We start from the raw sequence: 12,698 nt of genomic DNA, 5'->3' as shown, positions 1-12,698 counted from the left end.
AACTGTCTTAGGCACAGAAGTTCAGTTCAAAGTCTATGAGTATAAAAGTATAGCTCTTCCCAACAACAACAAAGACAACTCGGGCTTTTGAGCACTAACTTGTTCCAAGCTCAGTGCATCGCACATGTCTTTTTATCTTCACAAAACCCCGTGAGAGTGGATTCTTAGGAGTAGCATCGCCATCACCTGGGAACTTGTTAGCAATGCTAATTTTCAGGCTCTGCACAGACGTACTGACTCAGATACTTTACCAGTGGGAGCCAGCCATCTGTGCTTTAATAAGCCCCCTATGTGATTTTGGTGTAGGTGAAGTTTGAGAACCCCTGCCCTAGGTTGGCATAGGCAGTGCTATCACTGCCATTGGAAATGTGAGGAAGGAAGATAAAATTACACCGAACAGAAATGGGGCAAGGCCACAGAGCTGGTAGGCCATAAGTCTAAGTTGCAAACCTGCACAGTCTGATCCCTGGTCCTTCAAATATCCTGCCTTGGGAAGAATGAGATTTGTGATGGTGCTACTTTGCTTTTGCCCCCAGTACTCAATTTCAGCTGCATCTGTTTGGGTCAGTTCCTGAAAATAAACTCAAAGATGGAGATCAGCCTGCAGGGAGTTTACAGAGGAGTGCCTTTCGAATCAACACCCATGGGGTGTGAAGGAAGCCACTTGGTGCAGGTGGCCCCAGGCGATGGGACCTGACCCTGGGCCAGGTTGTCTTAGCAGAGAGCCTTCAGCTGCCAACACTCCCAGCAGCTGGGGGAATGAGTGCCTCAGTCCTGAAGGGGGGAAGTTGGGGGATTCAAATTCTCCCCATAATATCTACCAATGCTGGGATTAGGAGCGCCCCGACCATCCACAGACTTGAAAATCTGCCCATAACTTATAGTCAGCTCTCTGTGTCTGCTGTTCGCATCCATGGATTCAACCAACCCGGATGGTATAGTACTGGGTGGGAGGGAGGTCCATAGAGGGAGGGGATATAGATATACATATAGCTGATTCACTTCATTGTAGAGCAGAAACTAACACAATATTATAAAGCAATTATATGCCAATAAAAAAAAGAAAATTAAAAAAAAAGAAAAAAGTCCATGTATAAGTGGACCCATGCAGTTCAAACCTGTGTTCTTCAGGGTCACCTGTATTAATTTCAGGGAAATTTTAAAAAATAGGTTTACAAGAAATCAAATACAAGCATGGACACTGCATGGCTCCATCCACAATTAGGTTAAGCTTGTAATAATAATGCACAACAGAATGTCAATCTCCCCCAAACATAATATTGAAAAGAGAAAAACATTAAGAAGTAGCAATAGGGATGTTATATACCAAAATCAAAAGCGCCAGAGTAGTAATCAGCTTGTGAGGGATAGGAAAGGATCTGCTGTTTTTCAAATAAACCTTATAATAATGTTGGCCTTTTAAAACACTGTATGTGTAATACTGGATACAGATGTTTAAGATAATTTTATGTACACCCAAATAATTTTAAATGCCCACTTATGGTACTTTCTGTGAACAGGCTGCAGAAAATAGATGGCCTCTTTTATCGTTTTTCTTTGTAATTAATGAGGTAATCTTTGCATGTACCAAGAATATGATACATTACTTATGCACTGGAGTGTACTGTGCCTGCTATAAAAGTCTTTATGAAAACGAGGGCAGAAAATTAGGCCTTTAAATTACAAAGACTTCAGGTGATTATGGTGAGAAAATAAGCCCACTTATCCGGATGGTAGCAGGGAGGGCCATTTTTTATTTATAATCGACTGGAGACTGACAGTATTGTCAGTGTGTGGTGGGTTACTGTGTTTGATTAACTTCACAGATATAATGGCAGGATTTCTTTTTGTCCCAAATAAATGACTCAGGTAAAACAGATCGATACATAACAGTGAATTTCTCTTTGACCGTTGTGTACTCGATTATACTCAGCAGAGTTTGACTCACATTTTACCGGAATTTCAATATTCATTTACTGCTTATGCTGAATCGTGAGTATTTTCAATATAGAGTAAATGCTTTCAATAGGACTTCACAGTTTGACTGTGTATGAGTTTACAAAGCCAACGATTTTACAAATCTTAGAAAAACATCTATCACTTCATGTCATTCTTTAGGATAAGCTATACTCTGAGTAAATTTTAGTGTGATTTTCATTATTAATAATATTTTATATATGAGAAAAATGCTTTTCCTTGATAAATTCTAAATGTTTGTGAATTTAGTAACTTGACTGAAGATTATTTGAGTCATTGAGGGAATTATGCTTCAAGACACCTAGCTTTTCCCCACTTTGCTATTACCTTGAGCAACACAAATACGAATTCACTTCATTCTTGCCCTGGGTGTGTATTCTGAATGGAAAGATTAAATGTGTAAGGTATAAATATGCTTAAATACAACAGAAATTGTTGTGTGCCTCAAGAGAAGTAAATATAAAGTACTTTGGGGGTTCAGTCACTTCCAAAGTGATATTTGAATCAGATCTTGAAGAAAGCCTTTATGTCTTGATTTGTCATTCATGATTGTACGGATCTTAGAGATGAAGGCTGTACCTAGTTCTTCACAATGGGCTCTCAGACCTCAAAGGCTGGGGTGAGGCCAGAGAAGCCAGCTGAGGCTTCAACCTGAAAAACAAGACATCCCTCACTGGAAGTGGGTCAGGTGCTCACAGACAAGTGCAGACGGATGTGAGGGGGGAGACCAGTCAGACAGGGGAGCATAAGGTCAGGTGATAGGAGGTAGCAGAGCCAGTTGCTTGGGGGCAGGGAGGTAGCAGTGGGATACTCAGCAGACAGGCAGCCAGTGGTTTCAGAAGGTCTGCGACAGCAGATCTGGGACAAAAGGTGGGCAGAGATTCCATTGGAATAGAGGCAGCAGGGGTTTGGAAGGAAGCCAGCTCTCAATCACATGGCTGGGGTCCCTGGGCAAGGCCACAATTACTAGGACAACTGGAGAAAGCCAGCCTGAACCTCATCGTTGAGGGGACAGGGGTCTGTTCTGCAGTGGGAAGATCCCAGGCTCTGGTGCAGATTGGCACCATCACTTGGTTAAAATGCATAGCACAAGGCACATAGTAGGGCCTCAATAAATTAGAGACATCATCTTCATCAGATTTTTTTTTTTTTTTTTGCGGTAGGCGGGCCTCTCACTGTTGTGGCCTCTCGCGTTGCGGAGCACAGGCTCCGGACGTGCAGGCTCAGCGGCCATGGCTCACGGGCCCAGCCGCTCCGCAGCATGTGGGATCTTCCCGGACCGGGGCACGAACCTGTGTCCCCTGCATCGGCAGGTGGACTCTCAACCACTGCGCCACCAGGGAAGCCCTTCATCAGATTTTTATCAAGATAGAGACCCAGGTTTAGAATTAAAGCAAAAGGTCAGAGCTGGACTCACAGTAAGTCTTATTTAATCAGAGTTTCTAAGAATGGAACTCAGATTCCTTAAATTTCCCCCAATTCATTACCTGTGTGACCACAGTCTCCTCAGCTGTACAATGGGGCTCACAGAATCTACCACGCAGGCTGATTGTGAAGATTCGACGCTGTCATGTATGGCAGCATCTCAGTGGGGTGTCTGGCAAGTTGTGCTTGACAAGCAGTAGCTGCTGCTGTTGTTATCATTAGCTCTGCTAGAACAATGCACAGTGAAATACCACTCACATTAAGAATGGGCCAGGTTTCCTCTCTCATTAAGGTTTAGGACTTTGCGGTAGGATGGATCTCCATCCTGTCTCCTCTACTCACATTCAGCCAGCACGCAGGAGGCTACATCTCAAAGTGGGGAATAAGGTGAACCTACAGGTAAGGCTGAAGTGGATCTCTCTCCTGGGAAATGGGCAAGAGGATCCCACATATACAGGCCATACCTTGAGAAGTTTCATGTTTCAACTGAAAGTCTACCATTTTGAAAACCATTTTTAGCCATCATTTCTATTTAGAATGGAAAATTCCAATGGATGGTTCAGTGAGTTGGAACCACTCACCATCTTGGCCTTCTTGGCAAGCTGCCTCCAGAAAACTCTGCTGGGTTCTCATAGATGAGTGGCACTCTTACTCATGAAAGCTACTTTGCAAATCTACAGTTTAAAAAACTTGTGAGTTATTCTTAGGAGTGGAGCCAGGTGGGTGATATGGAAGATGGCAACATGGGGAAAAATTTTTTCTGTTTGTAAAAATGTCACCGACAAGGTAAATACACAGAAGAAAATGTTGACCTAAAAGCCCTGTATGGGGGATAATAGTTACTCCATGAACATTATGACACTTAAAATACAAATATATTCTGGGTCCTCCCAGTTCAAAGCAAGCACATAATGATGTGATTCAAGGGGCTGGCTGGGTTCATTCAATTCTTTTCAAACACTTGTTGACCATCTTGTGTCAGGCACTGAATCAGAAGGTAGGCACCAAGAAATAATGGTGCTTGTGCTCAAGCAGCAGACAGGCAATTGTAATAGAGGTGCTATCATATAAATATGAGACAAATGTCATAGAGCTCAGAGGGAGAAGCACCTAATCCACATAAGACAGTGAGGTGGTGAAGCAAGGCTTCCCAATGATGTGGCACCTGGACTCGTAAAGTGCAAATAGCACCAGCTCTTGCTTGAGAGTTCTAGCCTGCACTTCCTAAAGGTCTGCCCCAGGGATTTCAGACTCACCAGGTTCCACAATCACGTAACTGCATAGGACAATTCTTTGCAATAAATTTCATATACACACATCACATATGTGTATATATGTATACACACACACACACATATACACATATGTGATGTGTGCGAATGAAATTTATTGCAAAGAATTATATACATATATGATTGCGTTTTTTTCTCTGGTGGAACCCTGATTGATACAATTACCAAGCCAGATTCCACTCTGGACAGCTGGAACTTAATTCTCTTGAGTTCTGAGAGCCGTAGTAACACATGTGCCTCAGAATTTATTCTGCCTGAGGGGTAATGATGCTGGAGTATTTCTACACCAGCTCTCATTAATCATTGCTTAGTTCCCTGGTGTTTTCACTCTGCCAAGCTTGTAGGCAGAGAGGACTTAGGAGGCCAGAGTGAGTTCGCAGGCAAAGAGGCACAGGAGCTGGCAGTGAGAAGCTGGACTGCATGTAAGGAAATGGTAAACTCCAAGGAGCTATTAGTGGCCCAGCAACACTACCTGCGACATCTCTGAAGGGAATAAAGTTTCAAGAGAGAAAATTTGTGGTAGAAAAGTGTTAAGGTAAGAAAGGAAATGCTTCCATTTCACAATGTTAATATACCCCCATCCTTGTCCCTGAACATTCCTGACGTGCCTCATACTCTACCCACCCCCCACTCCCACACACACTCAAATAATCACTCCTCTAAATTGTCTCAGGGGATCTGCACTGGCATCTGCAATTACCAGTGTCAAGAGTGACCAAGAGGGAATTCCCTGGCGGTCCAGTGGTTAGGACTCTGTGCTTCCACTGCAGGGGGCACGGGTTGGATCCTCGGTTGGGGAATTAAGATCCCACATGCCGCGAGGCTCCGCCAAAAAAAAGAAAGGAGTGAGCAAGAGATACTGGTGATGGGGGCTGCCCCCTGCCTTCACACTCCAGGCATGTTACAACCTCTCTAATAAGGAAGAATGTAGAGGAGTCTTCCATGATAGATCATGAAATGCAGTTTACATTCTATGTACACAGAGGGGACTTACCAAAATGACGTATTTTAGCTTTTAAGATATTAAAAAATCCTCCTTGAAAGGCTGTCAGGCATGGTAATTCAGAGCATGGGTTTCAGATCCAGATTGCCTGGATTCAAATTCTAGTTGTGCCACTTACTGGTATTTTACCCTTGGCCAAGCAACTTTTAGGTCTTAGTTTCTTCATCTGTAAAATGTTTGCTGTGAAGATTAAATGAATTAATATATTCAAAGTGCTTAGAAGAGTGAGTGGCTTAGAGTAGTATGATATAAATGTGTTGTTAATAGAATTATTATTATTATTACTAGTATTGACTCATGCTTTCTTATGAAAGGTAGAGCTGGCTCGAGGGGACGTGTTGGAAAGGAAATTGATGAGTAGTAAATGAGATCATATCTTTAGAGCAATTAAGAAGTCATGAATACTGCAATTCTGTAATTAAGCGTTGTTAGATGGAGTACACACCACCCATTCCTGATATTTCAAAGTGAGAAAAGTGACCTTTCATTTGTTACTGACTTTTTTTTTTTTAAAAACGGATGATCAGCATATATCAAGCTCTGGGTTGGCATTGATGATGATTAAGGAAGGAAACATTAAGCCCACACGTAATCCAGATCCACAGGCAGGTCTCAGCCCTTAAGCTCTCCACCTAAGGGTAGTCTCTAACTTACTGCCAAGTGCCAGAAATGACTCAGTACTAAAGATTGTGAGCTCTGAAATCAGACTGCTTAGGTTCAAATCCCAGTTCCACTCTTTGGTATCTGGGATCTTGGGTGAGTTGCTTAGCTTCTTTATGCTTCAGTATCCTTGTCTGTTAAATAAAGATGCAAACAGCACCAACCTCATGAACTTCATAAAGCAGGGGTCAGCCAACTATGGCTTGTGGGCCAAATTCAGTTTGCACCCTATTTTTGTAAATAAAGATTTATTGGAACACAGCATAATCTACACGTGTTTACTTTTCAGCTTTCAGAGCTGAATAGTGTGACAGAGATGTTATGGCTTACGAAACTGAAAGTAATTACCTGTCTGGCCATTTACAGAAAAAGTTTATCCACCCCTGACCTAAAGGAATAAAAAAGATAATGCACATAAATGTGTATCCCGGTTCCTGGCACATCATAAGTACTGAGTGAATATTAATGATTAACTTTGTCTATTGCCCAAAATGCAAGAACTATTCGCCGAGGCCTAAAATATACAGCTAATCTCCACAAGCAATATGGATCTGAATGAATTTCTGAGACGTTTGGAAAGTCAGCCTAATATCACTGTATGCCATCATTTTCCTGGTATTTAGTTATCTCACCCACTCATTCATTCACTGACTTGTTCTCTCCCGGTTGTGTTCACATACTTGGTATACCTAATAGGTTAGTGGGCCAGTAATCCATGGACATCTGCCTGATTGATATTTATGTGGGGAAGGGGCCAGAGGACATTCAGTACCTGGGGAGAGATACTGGAGCCAGTGTCAGGGTCTGTCCTATGGTCCTTGGTTTTGTGTTTGAGTCCTTTCGAGAGAAACTCTTCTTTCATATGACTGTGTGAGAGAGTAGAGCTTGTTCACCCCGCTTCCTTTCTCAGGAACAAATTAGGAAATAAAAGGAAGAGAAGGGCAGAGGGGCATTCCTCTATCAGCGTGGTGTGCACCTCATTCTGTAGGACTATAGCCTTGGAGGCATCAGGAGATGGTGCCCTGGCATCACTATTCATGCTGTCTGTCACCCACAGGGACGACAGGTGCAGTGTAGAAGGTCAAGGGGAAAGGCAATCTCCAGCAGACACTAACATGGCATCTTAGAGTGAAGAAACCTAAGAACTATTGAGAAACCCTGGGAATGCCCATAAACAGTTGGATGAAAATTTGAGGGCAAGGGCTTTTACCTTAAGCATATAGGTAGAAACTGGTAAAACTCAGGTTCTCAGTGTTAGCAAATTCATTTGCATATGCACAAATTGGTGAGGCCTACTGCAACTCCATTGCATACTCATGACACAGGTATTGAGGACCCACTCTGCTTTACCTGCAGAAACCTTGGTTCAAAAGTATTTAAAGACCCCGCTAAACCCTGAAAGGCCAAGAATAGCTATCTAGTCTTTGCCACCCTTACTGGTGGAAGAACTGGAAGGAAGCTTTAGCTCATCTTGTTCAATCTTCTTGTTTTACAGATGGGAAAACCAAGACTCAGAGGAAGTAGCATGCGTCGGTCCCCCAATTAGTTAGTGGGAGAGCCAGAAACACACACTAGGTTGAAAGTCTTGTTCTGAGATGGGAAAGGAGCAGCACTGGAACTGGTCCAGAACTGGTCAAGCAGAGTCTTCTCCTGCCCTAAAGGAGTAGGGACAAGCAGGCCCATTTCTACCATTTGTGGGGACCAGGTCAGGAGTACAAACGAAGGCCCGCAAACTATCTAAAATATAAATGTTATAAAGCAAGCTAGCAAAAAGCAAAATAAAATATATTTCATCCTCCTATCTTGACAAATATACTTTCATAAAAATCTGGAAATCCTGGTTCAAATTAGAGGGCTCAGACGCCTTGACTCCATGGACTTCTCACCTTGTGTAGTAGGGGACAGTTTGGGGAGGACTAGAATGGGACTGTCTAAAACTAGAGTTCCAGGTCAGGGGTTTCTCTTGCCAGGTTCTAAGCAGAGTACTGGTGCCCAGTGTGGTGGCAGAATTTTTTATTAGGACAAGAAGGAATCACACAAAACTATTTCCTAAAGCACATGTCGGTGAAATATAGCCCCGTGTCCCCCCCTAAATCCACCCTAGCTACCTGCCTCCTTTCCCATCTTGAATCCAGCTGAGCTAAAATGGAAGCAATAACTATTACAAAACATTTCAACTAATAGAGGCTCACGCTGGTAGGCAGGAGGTAACCTTCAGGAACATCTACTTTGCAGGGAAGCAGAGAATTTTGGAACCATATTGGGATAAATAATATGGGGTCCTGTAGACAGAAACCAATTAAGTCGAACCTCAGGTTGAGACTTCTCTAGTTGTCATCTCTACATAATAATCTCAATTCCGAGGCTCTCAGGGCCACCTGAGCCTCTGTAGTCTCATTTAAACTTAGAAAAGAAAAAGAAAAATCCCTCCATTTTATTTGTACGGGAAGAAGGGAGAATAGAGTCTTTCTGTTCAGTTTTATAAACCTTTGACTCTTCCACAGAATGCTTCTTTAGGTGGTTTGGTAATTTTCCTTACTTAACATTTAGCGATATTCTGTATTCTTTTAGCCATAGTAGTAGTGAGCTAATTAATCTTGAAAACATACCTCTTGTCCCAATTTCATTCTTATTTCTACCACTCCTTTCTGACTTTGTTTAGAGTGTCCTTGTTCCTATTCCTGTATCCAGAGAGAGGCAGTGTTCATCGTTCTTATGCTCTCAAAGTGCTTTTGCTTAAAATGGGAACCAATTGCATTCACAGCAGAAGAAAATTATGGGCTTAAGTACTTTATACTTTCAACAACGCATCTTCGAGAATGTTTCTATTGATCAGCTATGGAACTAGGACACTCAAGACCTTAATGCAGGTCAAGCATTTCCTGAGATAGTTTATCATGAAACTATTCAAAACCACACGTTCTTAGAAGTGATTTGGGAATCAGAAAGGTTTTATTAACTAGGTGATGTCAGTTGATAAGGAAAGAAAGGTGCACAGAGTTAAGAAATCTAAACGATGAAAATTGCGTAGACCTGTCTACCATGGTCTTATATGTAATTCATCAAAATCCACAAATATTTCTCGAGAACCCTTTAAGTACTTGATGCAGATCAATAGTATCTTGATTTTCAAGGACAACGACTAATCAATGCAAAACTGGCAAACAGCTTGAGAAAAAAAATCAATTTCTGGTGCTAATGTGACCATATTTCTTAGTTGTCATTTCCAAGGTATGTGTTTTTGCTTGGCTCACCCGCTTACCAATTACGAATCATGTTTAGAATGCCATCAGTGCTTTTAAGGAAATCAACTGGAGTTGGATTAACCTATCCTCATTATACAATTTGTCTTAAAAAAAAAAACTACCTAATGTCCCTGCCTTCAAGGGGGTTTTAGTATACATGAAAGGAAAAAATAAAGATAAAAAAATCCCACTACCCAAGAGGAGGGATTCTGGGAAGATGGCAGCCTGAGCACATGTTTTTTATTCCTATTTCCCTCAACTTCCTGCTGGAGTGAATCAAGCAGTAAGTTAAAGCTTATGTATGTATGTGTCTTTGGGTGGGAGCAGGGAAGGTGGTGTAGAGATGACCATGTTTTATTGTAGGTACCTGGAAGGGATCCTATACATCTGGAACCTTCAGGCTTCCCAGATGCCCTTGTAGAAACCAGGCTAGGAGGTGAAGGCATTGTTGTTGCAGCCTGATTTCAATCACCAGGAGGGAGGAAACCATTTTCTCTGATGTAGCCTGGAGTAACGAGCTCTGATTCCAAGGCTCTCTGAGAGGGCAGATGGCAGAGTATAGGGATCCCCTAAACCTGTGGAGATCAGCCCTTTCTTCCTGCTCACCACCAAATCCCCGAGCCACTCTGCTGATCCCATGGATGTTGCTACCCGTGAGGGGGACTGCTGCTATGAACTGCTCCCGTTCCAGTACGCAAAAAAATGGCAGCCACTCAAAGCTCACACGTGGATAAGAGTCTTCAGGACCTATCAGCCCAGTTGTTTCACCAGAGGTTAAACATGAAAAACTTCTAACCTCATTCTTCTGCAAAGCTACCATAGCCTGACAGGCCCCAACATCACTACTGGCAATGGTTCCCAGAGAGATTTCTCCACTTGCTGAAATGAGTGGACATGTGATTCACAGGTCAGTTAAGGGGACCTAGTAGTTCAAAGGAGAGGAGTTACAAAATTAGAAGAAAACTTAAAAAAAATCTGTGATGAGATTTCTTATGAAAAATAACGGAAATACAACAAAGAAATCATGAGAAAGCAAAAAGATGTGAGAAATTGAAAGAAAATGATTTGTGAATTTGAAGATTTCAAAGAAGTGAAAAAATGGAATCAACGCTGTAGAAAACTGAATAAGTGATTTGAAGTTCAAATATAGAAACTATCTCAAAAAGTGAAGCAAAACATGAAGAAATAGAAATCATGAGTAAAAAAAGGAAATATGTTATAGAACAAGCCAAGAGATTTTTGCTAAGAATAGGAATTCTAGGAAAGAAAGTAAAAAGTGAAGGAAAGGAAGCAATAATTCCAGAAATTTTAGAAGAAAACACTTATCTGAACTTCAAAAGTAATCAAGTTTTCGGATCCAAAATGATCGTTGGGTACCAGACAGGATTAAAGAAACAAAAGATACACTCCTAGAGATATATCTGGTGAAATTCTAGGGTAAAGTGTCTTGGAAACTTTCACACAGGAAAAAGAAAGTGAAAACAAAAAGGAAGATAATCAAAAGGAAAAATATTTCTTTTCTGCTATATATATAAAATTAGAAGTTAGGGTATCTCATTTATAAAATTTGGAGAGAAAAATATGGCAGCCCATGATCTCATTGTGTTATGAAGGCAATACTGACACATTTTTACACATGCAAGGGCCCAGGAAGTATGTTAACTATGCATCCTTTCTAAAGAAACTGAGGAAATTCTCCAGGCAAATTAAAATTAAATCAGAAATTTTTCCAAGATGAGAGAAATGAAATGTGTAAGAAACAATGGTGAGCAGTAACTTTCGGATCCTCTCTGCAGTTACCTCCATCTTGTCTTCATTTTCATTGCTATCACACTAATCCAGGCTATCATAATCTCTCACTAGATTGCTGCTTTCGTTGCCTCATAACTGTTGTCTGTGTATTCACCATGCTCTCATTCACTTTGGTCAGACTCATCTTTTTCAAAGGGTACTTTGATCATGCCACCTCCCCCACACTCCTAAAACCCTTCAGCATCTTATTGTTCTTAGTTTAAAAAGCTAAATTTTTAATGTTCTCCATGAAGATTTTGCATTGTATGACTCCACCTTACCTCCCCAACTATATCATGTACCACTTCTGCCTTCCTTCACATGCGCTCTCCCACCATGGGGATTTTGTATGCTCTGAAGTTGTTCCTAGATCATTCTCTTTCCCCTTCTTCACTTGGTTGAACTCTTATTCATCCATTTTGAGAGAAGAGCCTTGAATAAGATTGCTCTCTGGAAGAGCAGTAATCAAGATTCAACTCAGAAGGGACAGAATTAATCAGCTATAGATATAATTCTTTTTTGTTTTATTTTGCATTATGGTTGAGGCAAAGGTATAAATTTCTGGATATGTGAGAAGATGGCTAGCCAAAGGAGGAAGCAAAGATGACAAGAGCAGATATTGTCTACAAATTAATGCCAGGCCTCAGATTGGGATGGGAAAGAAGTATGTCATTGAATTCTCTCTTAGAGTCTTAAATACATGTATGCACTGTCTAGAACTCCTTGGGACCAAGACATAAACTGAAATATGGGCTAGTTGATCATGAGTAGAAGAGGTTTTCTGTAGAAACATTTACTATAAAGTCTAGTGGGAGTGTCATGACATGGGGAAATATACAACATTAAAAAGAAAAAGGTCCATTGGTGTATTGGTTTTATATGGCTGTGAAACAAATTACTATATATTCAGTGGCTTAAACAGGGTGTACAGGAGTTTTTTGTACTTTCTGACAACTTTCCTGTCATTGTGAATTAATTCCAAAAAATATTCTTAAAAATAAATTTGATCAGCCAAGCTCTGTTACTATGTTTGTTTTACAGATAAGAAAAAGAAGGCTTAATAAAACGGAATGAAATGGGGTCATTTGTAGAGACATGGATAGACCTAGAGACTGTCATATGGAGTGAAGTAAGTCAGAAAGAGAAAAACAAATATCGTATATTAAAGCATATATGTGGAATCTAGAAAAATGGTACAGATGAACCTGTCTGCAAGGCAGAACTATAGACACGGATGTAGAGAACAAACGTATGGACACCAAGGGGGGAAGCGTGGGTGGGATGAATTGGGATGTTGGGATTGAC

The 12,698-nt window shown here is 41.2% G+C and overlaps 1 long non-coding RNA gene across 1 annotated transcript in view; it reads left to right on the top strand.

Annotated features, from left to right (window-relative positions):
• Positions 1 to 12,698, top strand: part of LOC117197983 (uncharacterized) — a 243,585-nt gene that overhangs the window by 23,725 nt on the left and 207,162 nt on the right. The window contains exon 2 of the long non-coding RNA XR_007474847.1: positions 12,435 to 12,522. This is a non-coding gene — a long non-coding RNA (uncharacterized LOC117197983). The remainder of the gene's footprint in view (positions 1 to 12,434; positions 12,523 to 12,698) is intronic.

Source organism: Orcinus orca, chromosome X (genome assembly GCF_937001465.1).
Source record: "Orcinus orca chromosome X, mOrcOrc1.1, whole genome shotgun sequence".
Taxonomy (NCBI): domain Eukaryota; kingdom Metazoa; phylum Chordata; class Mammalia; order Artiodactyla; family Delphinidae; genus Orcinus; species Orcinus orca.
The sequence above is the reverse complement of the archived record's forward strand: the minus strand, read 5'-3'. Positions and strand labels throughout refer to the sequence as shown.